Source organism: Rousettus aegyptiacus, unplaced genomic scaffold (genome assembly GCF_014176215.1).
Source record: "Rousettus aegyptiacus isolate mRouAeg1 unplaced genomic scaffold, mRouAeg1.p scaffold_m13_p_7, whole genome shotgun sequence".
In the NCBI taxonomy this organism is placed as follows: Eukaryota; Metazoa; Chordata; class Mammalia; order Chiroptera; family Pteropodidae; genus Rousettus; species Rousettus aegyptiacus.
Window position 1 is genome coordinate 71,415,248 of NW_023416310.1, and position 15,422 is coordinate 71,430,669.

At 50.3% G+C, this 15,422-nt stretch overlaps 1 long non-coding RNA gene across 2 annotated transcripts in view; it reads right to left on the reverse strand.

Moving 5' to 3' along the window:
• Positions 1-15,422, reverse strand: part of LOC118605595 — a 62,369-nt gene that overhangs the window by 8,451 nt on the left and 38,496 nt on the right. For both annotated transcript variants that reach the window (XR_004952220.1, XR_004952218.1), the window contains exon 3: positions 13,554-13,624. This is a non-coding gene — a long non-coding RNA (uncharacterized LOC118605595). The remainder of the gene's footprint in view (positions 1-13,553; positions 13,625-15,422) is intronic.

Genomic DNA, 15,422 nt, shown 5'->3' on the forward strand with positions numbered 1-15,422 from the left:
TCTGGAAAGGTGGTGATGAACACACGAAGTCGACAAATGTTCGTCGACATGTGCCATCCACCGAGGGGCCGTGGAGAGAGCAGGAAAGGGGCCAGCCTGCCCAAGGCGCTTGTCTCTACGCCAAAGGTCGAGCGTCACCTCAAGGAGACAGACCTCACGGATGACAGGGGGAGGGGGGCGCCTGCAGAGCTGCTCTGTGAAGAGCGACTTCTCCTTCAGGTCGAACGACGGTCCTACGTTCGTGCGGCTCACTTTCACTCCCGAGCCTGTCACACGGCCCCTGTGAGTGAGGCGGTGGCTGCCGACGCGTTCACCTCCTCGGCAGAAGGATTTCGCGCGCGGTGAAACGATGCCAGCTTTGTAGCGAGGTCGCGAGACGTTCCAAATAGACCATCGGACCATTCTAATGACCGCTGGGTTTTTTCCCATCCGATTCGTATTATCAGGTATGAATACAACCCTTTGAAAATTCACCCTATTGAAGGTGAAACCTCTAAAATTATTGTAAATGCTATTGAAAATCCAGTTAAAAAGTTAACTGTATTTGAAAATAAAATCATTTGAGGGCTGTGATAATACCACACAAATTTTGACGGAGAATTATGTCGAGATGAAAACAGCATTCTTACTGAATTATAAAATCTATGGGACAAAAACGTAATTGGAACTGCTTGTGGCCCACACATAATTATTTCCAAATATTCAGCAATATTCACCCGTGGAAACAGCAACTCTGCCTGTTCCACATTACGATATTTTATTTATGCGCTGAGGAACTGAACTATAAAATTATTTACGTGACGTAACACTAATTTTTTTTTTAATTTCAACACTTCCTTTGCTTCGCATCATTGATGAATTTTAAAAATGTTTGAACTTTGGAGAAAACTATTTAAGCATCCTACAAGGGTAGTGACTTTTTTTAATAAGTGAATCTTCCAAATTTTGGACGCACTTTTTTTTCAAATCACTTGGAAATTTTAATTAAAGTAATCATGAGGCACCAAAGGATCTTGAGCACTTGCAGGTCTTAGCAAAATGCAATTATTGAAAATAAAGTCTGCAATCAGGAAGGTATTGAAATTGGTCCCCACAAAAACAAGTTGAAAGTAAACAACTTAAATGACATGAGCTTGAACCATGCACAAGGTTTCATTTTCAAATTCTAAAATTGGGTTTGGGAATTTCTCGACTTGCAGGAAGAATATTTTCATAGAGCTCTTATTTTTAATTTTGTAAATTGATCCTCAGTACTTAAAACTTCCCAGCATCTTTGATTAGTGAAACACTTAGGGGGAAAAAAAAATCATAGAGTTAACTCATTTCACAAATGTCGAGTCATAAAAGTATTTGTCAACAGAAGGTATTCTGAATGGAAGCAAAAAGACAGCATCTGTAAAAGTTTAGACTGAAATATTTACACGTTTTAATACAAAAATAATAGGATCGATAATAACCTCCATTTATCGGAATTGTTCTGAGCATTCCAGAACCCTCCACACCTGAAGAGAGAAGTGTTCGTGATTTAAAATATTATGGTTGACTGAGAAAAAAATCGATCGAAGCTGCCAACGATTTTAAATTCATTAAGAACCGCTTCGAAGAAAATTGCAGGCAATTTTCTGAAAAATAAAAGAGAACAATATTGAAAAACTTTTTCAGAAATATACCAGTGACATGGTATTAGGTGTCGCTATACCTAAAAAAAAGCTGAGAGAAATAACGTGAAGAGCCGCCCAGAATAATTATTCTTCCCAGTTAAATGATTATCTAGTGTTCAGATAGTGAATATAAAGAATTTTAATTTTTTTTTTCCTTTAATGCATATAGATTTGGGGAGAGTTTTAACATTGATTTTTGAAAATAGTTTTGAAAGAACTATTTGACAGGTCCAAAAACATAATAAAACCAATATGTCAGCCAAAAAAATAAATATTTTTAAAATTATTTCTATTTTAGCATCACTTTTTAATTTCAAAATTTTACCATTTTGGACACCCCCAAAAATTACATGGTTACCCCGTCTTTTAACCCTTCTTGTTGCAGAAGAGACTTAAGGCAACCTGAAAAGATATGGCACACTCCAGCTTCTAACCCCGCTAAGTCAGATCTGGGGAGCTCGAGGTCCTTTTAGTAAAAGTGACCAGGTGCAGAAGAGAATAATTTTAGCTGGATTAGCTTTTACTGTAAAAAATAAATAAAAATAGGTTTGCTGAATAGTTTTCATTTTATTTCATCCTTAACCATGTACCTGATGGCTCCCTACTACCAAGAAGAAGATCACAGACATGGTGCTGAGAATGTCCACCATCGGGTACCATTCGGGTCGGCTACTTGCAGACATTTTTCGTTTAAAAATCAACCATCCTGTCAGTCGTTGGATAGTCCTCCCCAACACGCGGGGTCACATGACTTTCTGAGCTGTGCCGACGAGGGGAGACAAGCGTCTAACAAGGCCCTTTGTCGAAACATTTGGGTGGCATTAAACTGCGTGTTTCTGTTTAGAAACGAGCCCAGCTTGACCCGAGGTATTTAAAAGCCAGAGGGCAGAAGGGAGATTTCGCCTCCATGTCCTCCGGCAGCGTGGAGGTCTGTGGTGGGGACAGCGGGAGCTGCAGAGGGTGCCCAGAGCTGGTGAGTGACTCTGCAAGCGGTTGGGAGTGTCCTGTTTGGAACCCAAACATACCCCAGACAGTAGAGCTGCAAAGAAGAGGTTACAGCGCAGGCTGAGAGAAACACCTGAGTTAGAGACAATTTGGGCTTCTTGCTGTTAGTGGAGGCGTGACAAGCCTGGGTGTTTACAAAAGATGGCTGGAATGTCCCCAAAGACAACTGAGTGCCAGACAAGGCTTGGCCTGAGTTTCCCCGAAGGCCAGCCTTGAGACAAGGATTGGGACTCGGGTCAAATATTGGAGGGAAATAAAGGTAATAATAATAGATAATAAATATTAAGTAATAATAAATTTTCCTTTGCCTCTTCAGATCATCTCCAAATAAACCATGGAAAGAAAGGCAGCTCCGTGGACCACTGGACCTCCACCCCACTGGGGCCTCCTGGAGGTTGCACGGAACGGGACTCGGAGGGTGGCGGGGCCAGTCATTCACCCAGCGGCTTCCCCCAGTCATCGCGTGGGGACCGCTCTCCGGGGCTGGGGATAGTAACACCCCAGGACTTCCAGCCTTGCTGGACAAGCGTGATCAGGCTCTCGTCCCTGGCACTTACAATGGGGAGCAGGGGGCCCACACCCACAGGGACCACCGCACCTCACCCGTCATGTGGCTGCACCGTGGGGCATCTGCCTGGTCTCCCGGTGACAGATATTTATTGTATCCCCATCACTCGCCCTTACGAACGCTGCAGCCACGCATGTTCTCAGGTTCTGTGAACAAACGCAAGAGGTTCCTCCAGGACCCGCCCCTGGGGTTGCAATGGCTCATGGTGGGGTGTGGGCGTCGTCAGTAGTACCAGACACTTCCCGATGGCCTGCCACGGTGATTGTACCTGCCGCCGCCGGCTTTGGCCGTGTGTGCGCATGCCACCAACGTTCCCTGCAGTCGGCCTTTCTAAATGTCGCCAGCCTGACAAGTGTGGCTTTGATTTGCTTTTCTGTGACTACTAATGAGGTTGATCACCTCGTCATATGCTGTTTGTCTATCGGATGTCTTTAAAAATATGGTGTTACATGCTTAATTCTTTAAGCCCATGTGTGTGGCATAGGTGTGTGTGTGTGTGTGCGCACGCACGTGTGTCCCTTTTGTTCGCTTCAAGGATTTTTGTCAAGCAAAATTCTTCCAGCTTCTTAGAGAAGATTTTTGTGACAGTCATTAAATAGTGCTTTTTATGAAGACCCTAGTAACGATTTGAACCACTATAATGCTAAAGTGATAAATAATAACATGCTGATAAAAAGAAAGCCGTAGGCCCCCAAACCACCATTGCGATCTCCTCACGTTTACGGGTGTTTCGTGGGACCGGGACCTGCATGTGTGTCCATCGAATGACGCAGGTGCCGGGGCATCCACACAGCACCGGGCCCGCGCGGTTCCGTCCCGTCCCGGAGGGCTGCCTCACTCCCTCAGCACAAGCCAGCCCTCCCTCCTCGCATGAGCGAGCGGATCCTCTCTCAGTCCATCTCTGCTTGGCCTATGACGCACCAGGAAGGGCGTCACCACCTGCCGTAAACACATCCTTTCGTATTTTCTTAATTAGGTTCGAGAGCAAGAGAAGAGACGCGAAGGGCAGGAGGCAGTCCCCGTCAGGACCCGTCATCGCCCTGGGACCAACTTCAAGTCAAGACGCAAATGTCACGGGAGAAGTTACCAGCGCAGTTCGAATGGCAAGGTCACCAGGGTGAAGGGGGCCCGTGCGGGAGAGGGTTAGATCAGCGGGTCTGGGTCGTCTGAACCCTGCTCTGAAAGCTTCGGCCCGTGACTGGCTCCTAGGAGGGAACTCAGAATGTCCTGCCTTCGCTTACCTGGGCGTCTTGGGCCATACGAGAGGGTCTGTGCTGTGTGCTTTACAGTGGGTCACGCAGTACCGGCTTGACCTGCGCAGGGGCTGGAGACTCAGTGTAGACACAAGGGTGGGCAGCCATGCTTAGGTTAGTGACCTCCAGTAGGAACTCGAGGCGCCGAGGCTCAGGCGAGCCTCCCTGGTCAGCAACACCTCGCACATACGGTCGCACGTGATCGTCCCGGGAGGAGTAAGTGCTGTCTGCACAGCTCCACAGGGGACGACAGGAAACTCTGCCCCACGAGCCTCCCGCCTTTGCCGATTTCCATCTGTACCCTTTTTGCTATAATACACCATAACCGTGAGCCCAACGTCTGTTCTCGTTCACGAGCCCTAGTGGATCATGGGACCGGACGGTGGTCTGGGAGACCCCCGGACTGTGACACCACGCACTGCCCATGAACAGGGCATGAGTGCAGAGCGCAGGCCACCGGGGCCCTTCCCTCCTGCCTAACCTCTGCTGCCACGGTCACAGTGCATGGGGTCCAGGTGACAAAAACTGCAGACTGGGAGGTTAAACAACAACATTTATTCCCCCCATTCTGGAGGCTGGGAGTCTGAGATTGGGGTGCCAGCCTGGTGGGGTTTTCGGTGGGGTCCCTCTTCCTAGTTCACAGGTGGATGCCTTCTTTCAGAGACTGAGAGAGACTGAGATTGATTATCTCCTGTTCTTCCCAAAAGGGCACTAATCCCGTCACAAGGCCCCCAGCCCCTTGACCTAACCACCTCCCAAAAGCCCCCATCCCCAAACACCGCCCCATCCCAGATTTCGACACACGAATTCGGGGGGACACGAGTGCTCAGACGCTAGCAAGCACGAGCCGCAGACGTCTCCCCCTCCCGCCCCAACGCCAGGCCTTACCGCCCCGGGAGCCAGTCGACATTCCCTAAATTTTAATAAAGCGACCCCGGAGACATTTACTGTAACTAGAGCGTCTTTCGCTTCCATCGGCCGAGTTCCACACACATGCTTCACGTTTCAGAGAACAGGTTTAGACTTGGCCCAGCCCACAGATAACAACCTTTGGAGACAATTATCCTCAATTCTCTTTCTCACTGAGTCTCTTTATATCATCTCATTAGTAACATCTTTCCAGGTAATATATTGGCATCTTATGACCCTTACTTAAGAGGCTATAACTTCAAAAATTTCAACAAGCAAATAAGCATAAGTTGATTCTTCATCCTGTTTTCTCCAGCTCCAGTTTAAAAAGTTCGTTCGAATTAAAAGGAAATTTCATGGAAAGTAGAATATGTTTTTAAGTGAGAGAAACAGATCACAGAACTATATGTAGAGCGTAATCCTAATTTTGTAAAAACTGCACAAGTATTCGCATTGAAATAAGTATAGAGGGAAAAAGCCTTCAGACGTTAGCAGTGGGCTCTCGGGGCAGGAGGTAGAATTTGGGGCGACTTTTTTTTTTTTATCTTCTTGTTGGGTTTATTGTCTGACTTGCTATAATAGACATGACTTAATTGAGGAAACAGGAAGAAATACTGATAAGTCCATTAGCTTGACAGAGAAGATTTCCATCCTCTGGGACTCGTATTTTGGGGAGGGCAGGTACACAATGAACGCCGAAGCAATTAAATAAATAGTGTCATTTTAAACTGTGATGGATGCTTTGAGGAAAATGAAAGCACATGAGATCGAGAGCGATGCAAGAAATGCGAATGATTCTGGCTGAAATATATAATGATATCTGTAAAAAAAAAAGGAAGGAAGGAAGGAAGAAAAAGGAAGAAAGGAAGGAAGGAAGGAAGGAAGGAAGGAAGGAAGGAAGGAAGGAAGGAAGGAAGGAAGGAAGGAAAGAGAAAGAAAGAAAGAAAGAAAGAAAGAAAGAAAGAAAGAAAGAAAGAAAGAAAGAAAGAAAGAAAGAAAGAAAGAAAGAAAGAAAGAAATGATACAAAACGCCAACATTTTTTTTCTCAAAAACCCAGTCGCCTTCTAATTGAAAGTGAGAGCATGAGTTGACTTCCCTCCCGAGATTACGTTTGTCGCTACTCAAGATATGACTTTCATTTAAACGAAGTTGCCGCGGCCTTGACGCCCGCCCTGCCGGCGAGCACCACACGCGAGGGAGGAGCGTCGCCCTCATTATCCGTGGGAGAACATGTGTTTCCTCTCCTCCGGGAGGCCTCGCTTGCTGTGCACGCGTCTTCGTGACAATTTTCCCTCCTTTTCGCTTATTGATCCTGCGCAGATTTCTAGCACTTCTTCGGGGAGTCGCTCGCGTTCCTCGCCGCGAGAAGGCGGCTGGGTGTGAACACAGCCCTCCGAAGAACAAGGACCCGCGGAGAGACAGCTCTGCCGGGCCGCCTCGCTGTCACCACCGGAGGCGGGCGGCCCCGTCCTCGGAGGCAACGCCGACTCCGCAGAGCCGGGCGGAGCGCGGGGTGGTCTCAGGGCGGTGGGCGACCTCGGGAACCACCGCGTGCGGCCCCCACGTGCTGCAGGAGTTCCCGGGAAGGCTGCCTCCGGCGGCGCCAGGCCCAGCGCGAGGGAGTCCCCGCGGATACGCGTCCACCGCGGGCGACCCCAGTCACCTCGTGCTGTTAGAACCGTCGCCCGCGGGGCCCGATGCCGCCTCCGGAACCACCGCCGGTTCCCCGCCCCCAGCATCTCAGACTCGGCTTCCCGCGGCCCTCTCCCCGCACTGCCTAGCAGGCTCCCGACCCTCACGTGACCGAAACACGGAGCCCTCGACCCCCACACTGAGCTCCCGGCTCAGTCCCACAGCCCCGTCCTCCCGTGGCGCGGGCCCCAAAGTGAGGGTGCATCGGCGAATCCTGCGCCTCTGCCCTCAAGGTCCCCAGGGAGGGACCCTGGCTCATCACTTGCACCTCTGGGCCAAGCTCTGCCCATCCTGCGCCCACCCCACCTCCAGAGTCTGAATTCCCCGAGGTCCCCCCTCCCTGCGCATGCTCATCATGCTTCACACGATGCGCCTGGCCTGAGCCCCACCCCTTCCTCTCAGCACCTGTCCCTCCCCTCGCTCCGCTCCTGTCCCTCAGGGGCGCTGCCACCTCCCGGCCTGACTCCAGCTGCCCCTGTGCTGGGAGTGACTGCCCCACGTGGCCCCCTCGCTACCTTCTTGCTGGCCCCGCCCCGCCATGCCTCTCCCCTTTTCTCTTCCGCCTAATATACCGCTCGACTAGTTTATTTGTGTGATCCTCTGCCCCACTGCTGCGCCTCCGGAATGCCGGTTCCTCGTCACGGGTCCTCTGCTACGTCCTGGCATTTAGGGCAGATCCAGGAACATAGCAGGTGCTTCCTAGACATTTGTCGAACTCTCGTCTACCAAATAACTTCCTGCAGGTGCCGGGAGACAAATGTCCTGGTCTCTTTACCTTTCATCAAACAAATAGCATGAAGTCCTTCATCCATGTCCCACGCGAGGTGGTTTCCAGACCCGCTGCCCACCCCAGCCCACCACCGTTCTCTGCAGCTAGTGCGCAAGGGAGAAACACACGCTCCGAACTTCCTTTAAAAAACGTCCATTATGCTGGTGCTGTCGAATCCTATCACTGGGAACCAATCTATTAATACATCTATTTATGGAACTAACGTTGACCGTTACCTAGTTCTTTGGCTCAAAATACTCTGTGGTTAACAAACTCGCAGATCTTTCTCATGGAAAGCAGTTGGTCCCCTTTCTCTTCGGCGAAGGCGAGGCGGCAACCCCGTCCCGTGTCGAGTGATGACTCACGTACAAATGCATCTTCGTCCAACTGCTCGGAGCGCTGGAGGGGCAGATGGTTGCCCGTGATCACATGCGCCGTCACGTCTGCTTTGTGGGCCCTGGGGCGTCTGGTAGGACGGCAAACGGAACCCCAAAGTTCCCTTCCTGTTGCGCCTCCAGAGACTCCACCGCGTAGGCTGAGAACGCTGATCTGAGTTCACGGTCAAGGGCAGCGGGCGAGGCCTTCGGATTTTCCGCGTCCAGTTTCAGATCAGATTGTAGAGCCGCCAGTCGCTAGAGCCACGCTGGTCTAAAGCTTCTCGCTCCCACGCTGGTGACAGTTCTGTGGGGTTTAGGGACCTGGAACTGGCTTAACAGGGAGAAATAAAAGCAGTTCCGTGTGCCCTGCATCCAGGCCAGGACCCAACATACCACCAATGACGTCTGGTTTTATATTTTTTCTTATAAACAGATTTATACTTTTTTTTTTAATTAAGGACCGAATTAATTTCTCTTTTCCTATCTATCAGTTGGGTCCTGAACATCATAAGCCACTTAAAGCATAAATATGCTTAGGAAACTAATGTCATGATGTTACATATTCTTAGGATGAACTCAGTTTTTCCAGAGCTGACTCACACGTATTTATACGAGAGAGATTTTTCTCTTTTTTTAACACTTAAATACAGACACGGCGAGAATCAGAGGCCTTTCTGAAAAGCAGAAAGCTGAGCAGGTTACGACCTAGTTCTCAAGCAAACTGTCCAGAAAATATTCTAATTGGTGGAGACAGCCCTGAGGCCAGCTGCCCCCAGCACGAAGCTGCCCAGACGGCCAAACTCTCATTTTTCCCTCCTGTTTCTGAGACGCGGGCAGTACTGCACCTCAGCCAAGAGCGCAGAGGTCGGAGAGGCAGAAAGTGAGCATTCTTCTGAGCGGTTCTCACCTCGTCCCAGAAGAGACCGCGTTTGCGAAGGAAAAACCTGTGATTGGGGAGATATGGGCCCGGCTCGCGGCAGCCGTGGACGGCAGAGCTCCGGGTTCCAGAGGCACCCGTGGCCGGGCGGCGGCTGTGCGGAGGGGCCGGGGTGCGCGCCTGGCCAGCTCGCTGGCTGTTCTTTGCTTTCTTTCGTTTTGCTCTGTCTGTGATGTGGAAGCTGTGATGGAAACATTCTAGAAATTATTACCGAGCCTCTATCCTAAGAAAGGGACTGAACTGAGCTTCAGAATCGGTGCTTTTTAAAAGTCTGAGCATCTTCTAAAATAGAGCTTGACGGCACATTTGAAATAAGTTGTAGACGTGTGTGTCACACACAAACGCACACACAGAGCTAAGACAACAACAAAAAGAAGGGAAACCGCCGTTCTCGAGGGCTTCGTGTCCATAGTCCTGAAGCACAGGAAACGCCTCCTGTGCCAGACAGGAGCCGTGCCCAGGGGAACCCCACCCCAGGCGCCATCAGCTCCCACAGGGGGCCCTCGGCGGCAGAGAACGCGCTGCCCAGCGTCACCCCCTCTGTGTCTACATGCAGTAGGAGGGCGCGGGGGGCCCGGCAGCCCGGGCGTGGCCGTGGGGTCTGCATGGCTGCAGGCCCCCCTCACCCCCTCACCCCCCCACCCCGCCTCCACCGGCCGTCATCTGGGGTGCACAGCTCCCTCTGGCGTCACCCCAAGCCCAAGGCTGCCGCGGATGGAGCGTTTGCTTCCTTATCACCAACTGATCCGCCCCTCGGTTCCTGATTTTTTTTTTAAGGTCAGAGACACTTTGGAGAAAAAGATGGTTACATTTCCCACCAGAAAAAAAAAAAAAGTGCTTGAGCACACACGATTTCCATGCACGGTTTCACAGAGCCTGGAGAACCTCTTACCACCTGTGAAGAAACCCAGAGACATGTCCCCCGCCCCACCCCGCCCCCGCAGAGTAAAGCTCCTGTAAATTCCTCGTGTTCTGGGGGTTGTTAGGGGTTGCTAGGTGTCATTAGACTATGCAGCTGTCAAATCTGCCTCTTCAGGTGGTGGTCGGAGGAGCTGAGCTAAGCCCCGCCTTCCCACACAGAGCCCAGAAGCGATGATGCTCTCGAATTAGGAAAATGAACTTTCCACGTGGCTTAAACATTCCCATCCTTCTTGAAAAACTCGTGTAGGAGACTTATCGAAAGAGCTGGTCTCCGAATGGCAAACGTGAAGCACCTTTATCCTTTCTTGTCCTGGCCCTTCAGACTCCTTTTCTTGACTAATTCTTCTCACTCCTTGATGAAACCTCAGGCAGATCCCGGAGATGTCAGGGTTGTTTCCAGAAAATGCGAACAAACAGTATCTTTTTCAGGAATAAGGTATAAAAATTTTCTAGTTTCATCGAATCTCTCGTTTCTTGCCTCTGTCAGCTGGGGCAGGCTTTACTCTTAGGACCTCTGGCGGGAGGGAGAATGATCCTGTTTCTCGTCCCTCTCGTCACCTCTGCCACACTCCCTAGCTGTCACTGTCAGCTCGGAGGTCAGCACCGTGGAAGAAGGAGCCAGAAGGAATAGGAGGTCGGTTTGGGGTTTTTCATCTTTCACAACCATTTAAAAACGTAAAAAATCATTCCCAAAGCGCACACACACAGGCGGCAGGCCAGATTTGGCCAGCCGGCCCCCTCACAGCTTGCGACGGCCACGGCAACCCCAGGAGGTGACTTTCTAAGGACAAATGGATGGGGACAGATGTGTCCGCCCCGGAGCCACACTTCTCAAGCTGCACTAGATCAGTCTCCAGCTACTGTCTATATACAGGTGGCTTCGCCACCTTGGTGCCTGATGCCATTGATCATACGAAGTTCTCCTCCAAGTGCTGAGTTTTATTTCTGATTCTTCCAAAGTTTTTCCTTATTGAACTCATTAATAATAAAGCTATGGTTTGCAGTCAGTGGAACAAATAGCCCGAAACAGTCAATGCTTTATTTTCATCAACCCCAGGTTCAGGAGGCATTATCATTATAATTATTTACTTATTTGTTCACATTCTACAATGTCCCTAAAAGGGTTTTAGGTAACTAAGAGTACTAGAACCTCGTCAATTAATGAGGGTGGTATAAGGAGATGATGTTTAATCTTTAAATATAAGCCGTAAGGCATGGGGCCATGCTCTTGTGGAGATATTAATTTGATTTCTTTCTCTAACACTTAAACAAGAAGAGAAATTCACCCTGGGGAAAAGCCAGGGGTGGCTCATCAGCCCGAGTTTCTGACAGGTGCTGACGGCTCCCTTCCATGGATACCTCCTCATCACCCCTCTGTGCTTTTTGCCGTTGTACAAATTATTTAAGAAATTCAAAAACATTACTGGACACAAGCCAATGCTAGGGAACTTTCAACCACTGGTGGGAGCGTGGGACCAGGGGACCGCTCTGGGAAACTGTTTAGGGGGACTCTCTGAACAGACGCCCACTCAGCAACTCCTTTCTTATAGCAGCGAATACCCGTGGGCACCACGGAGGTGACCAGGATGCTCAGAGCAGCTCGGCAACTTAGCTCCAAATGCCCACCACGAACAGGTGGATACAGAAATGAGGGCAGGTTATACAGTGGGATCCTGTAAAGCCATTTTTTAAATGTTAAAAATGATAACATGGGTGAAACTCACAGGCATCCCGTTGACCGAACGTGGCCAGACGCAAAGAACTACGTAGCACACAGCCCTGCTCACGTGAAATGCAAGACAGCCAAACCCATCCACGCCGGCAGAATCGGGGAGCAGTTACCTCCACGGGTCAGGGAGGCGCTGGTGAGAGGCTCGCGGGAGCCGCCTGGAGGATGGAAACGTTCTGAATTTTTTGATGAGGAGGCGGCCACACGCACACGCACACGCGCGCACATGAGAGCTCAGCATACGTCACTGTGTCCTTGTGTTATACCTCAATAAAAAAGGTTTCATAAGGAAAGGATGAAATCAAGAAAGTTTTAAACCTAAAACTTAGGTTCCTGCATGATTGGATGTAGAAGCCGACAGGCAGAAAAATAGGATTTCAGAGGTTTGTGAATGATGAGCCCATCGATGGAATACATCAGCAGGAAATGGGCTGTTGCTGGGACGCAGGCCACTTGGGCTTTGCGACAGTGGGCGGGTCCCTAAGAAGCCACGCCCAGCAACTGGGCGGAGATCGGGCCTAGGGCTGGGTTCGCGGCTGGAGACGCAGCAGACTCGGGAGGTGCCGGCTGCGTGCAACAGGTGACGTCCTGGAAACACGCAGGGCTCGGAAGGGAGAGCAGGTGAACAAAGCGCGCGCATTCAAGACGGTCCTCTGATACTGACAACGCCCGCAGTGAGGACGAGAACAGAACCCGGGCCATCAGGTGAGGACGGCGGAGGGCAGCAAGAGCTGGAGCGGAGAGGGAGCGGAATGCGGAGCGACTCCCACAGGAGGGGACTCGCCGTCCCCTCTGTTCTCAGAGCCGTCATGTGTTCTCTTCTCTGCTGTCCCCATTCATCTAAGGCCTCAGCCTGGACTGGAGTGTCCACCCTAAGCACTGCCCCTCACTCGGGCACCCCACTGTCCCTGTCTAGTCTGTCACTTTGTTCTGAATTCCTTTCATTCAAACTGAACCAAGACGCACAAGTTTTGTGTTTTTTTTAATCATTTAATAGATTTTGAAATATATTTACACTTCCGTACTAGCCTAGAGAGGGGCTGGAAGGTCATTCCACATCATTATCATCCTGATAAGTGAGCAGATGGCAATCGCCAAACCGAGCAGGCCCTGCCAGTCGGCATCTCGGCAGCTAATTCACCTTCACGCCTGGGCAATTTGTTCTAACTAGATTATAGTGCGTGATAGCAACTCGTGTTCTCTGCTTTTCAGGGTCCCTGGAAACTGACCTTCCAATGGGGTTGGTGTTTCACGAGACGCTCCTTTGCGGAATCGAGGAAAACTGGCCTGGACGCAGAGACCTGCCGTCGGCCCCTTGAGATGCCCTAATCATACCCAGTCGTGCCTTTTGTCACGGCCAACCCCGGGTCTTTGCTTGAGCGGTGTCTCTCGCCTGCGTCGTCCCCCATCCCTGTGCCACAAAGACCTGTCCTGACACTTCTGCAGAAGGGTTACACCCAGGAGAGCAATCTCTCGTGACGTTTGAAAGAATCAAAGCCAGAAAGAGAAAAGCAACGATTGCAGTCACCATGCTCGACTCCCATCCCAGCCACCAACACGTCCCCTTGTCTTTCTCTCCCTTTGCGTTTGGTCCTTTTTATTGGCTTTCCACGGGAGCTGCTTACCCATGAAAATCCACCTCTCCCCAAGAAAGCTGATCACCCACAACGGCAGGTGCGCCCTCTGCGAACGGGTCACACTTTTAAGCAGGAATGCAAGCAATCCACTTACCCTGAAGATGTCGGACGAGGGTGCAGGACGGTCACTTAATTTGCAGCAGATCCAGAGCTGGGCATCAGCACCTTCGATTTAAAGGTAAAGAAAGCAATTAAAGGCAGTTGGCAGAAAGTTCTTTCAAGTCAATGAAGTTATTCAATCAGCCCATTAAAAATGACTACCTTCTGAAAGCATAATTTAAACCCAAGTGAGAAGAAAAAAAAAAAAAAGCAAACATAGGCATGATGGATGACTTAGGAATTTCTGCTATCGCATCGGCTTTGTCGTTTCATTTTGTTTTCCAATCTTTCCGCTTCTCCGGCGCACCCTGACCATGCCATTCATCTCGTTCACCCGGCATCTCGGCCCCTCTGAGCACCTGCTGAGGCCCCTGCCTTCTTACGGGGGTCAGGGGCGGTGACGACCAGGACCAAAATGCCAGGTACCCCCTTTTCCCGCCTCCCCTGCGCCCCCCAGTCAGCACACCCTGCATGCCCGCCCCTGAGCCAGTGACCCCAGACACAGGTGGGGGTGTGTTCCCTATCGTTCTAGGGGCCCGAGGGTCCTCAGCAGAGCCAGTTCCCAAGCGTGGTTCGGAGAACTTCTCCAACTTGAGATGACTAGATATTAGGGAGAGGAAGCACCCATAAAAAAGAGAAGGCAGGCGGAAGGGGGCGGACAGGAGACTGATATAATAGCAACACCACGATTTTGCCTAGAGGTGAATGAGGTCAATTCATAGCAGGAGGGGCCTCAGGTAGAGTCGACCCTAGGAAAAATTAGAAATTCACTTTCAGCATGCCTTTCCTATCTTCCCTCCCTCTCGCCCCAAACTGCCCTGAGGGCCTAATGTCTGCCAGTGGCCGGGGCTTAGCTGCCAGATGCCCGCTGAGGCGGCTCCCCCGAGTCCCCCAGCCCATCACGGTCACAGGATTGTCCTTCCCCAGCTCAGAGTGGAGCACTCTGTTTACAACTGGATGATAACTACAGCATGTCACATTGCCATTAGAGGCCACTGTGGCTCGTCTGAAGCCCTCAGGGACAGGAGGGTTTGGGAATCCAGAACTCTGCGGCTCCAAAAGATAATGCAACGCATATGCTCGATATTACGTTAAAACCCCCAAAGGAGCTGGGCCAGCATCCTACATCAAACCCATTAATATTCCTACAGGAAAATACGTGACTATTCAGACCAAGTGGGAAAATAATGATTATAAATGGCCTCTCATGCGTTCTGGTCAGGTTTTGCAGGCAAAGGAGTTCTAAACAGCTTTACTTTGCAGAACTCCCGAATTTTGGAGTTGCACGTAAGAACTGTGGGCCCGGATCACACACCTTTCTACCCCACTAGACCGAACACTGGCTCCTTAGCCACCCAGAAACGTTTGAGGCCTCGGAACAATGTCTGACAAAATAAATGATGAACGAAGTGACAGGAAGTGCCGAAGAATCTAAACGGATGCCGTTTCTTTCCGCAAGTGCCGCCTCCCTCCGGGCGCCTGCTAACCTGGCGAACTAATCCAGGGCTGTGGGAGTTTTTTGTAAAGGGCCGGAAAGTAAATAGTTTTCAGCTTTTCAGGCCAGATGGTCTCAGTTGCAATTACTTAAGTCTGACATTACAGTTCAAAAGCAGTCTTAGACAACGCATCGATAAAGGTAAATAAATGAGTGTGTCTGTGTCCCAATCAAACTTTATTCATAATAGCAGACTGAGGGCCGGCATTGGCCCGCAGGCCGCACCTGGACCAAACCCATGCACGTGTCTTATTCGATGATCAAACACTTACCAAGCTTCTCTCACGTGCTGGGCACCATTCTCAGTGCTGGAAATTCAGCAGTGACTAAAACACAAGCTTTTGCCCTACGAAGCGTATATTCCAGCAG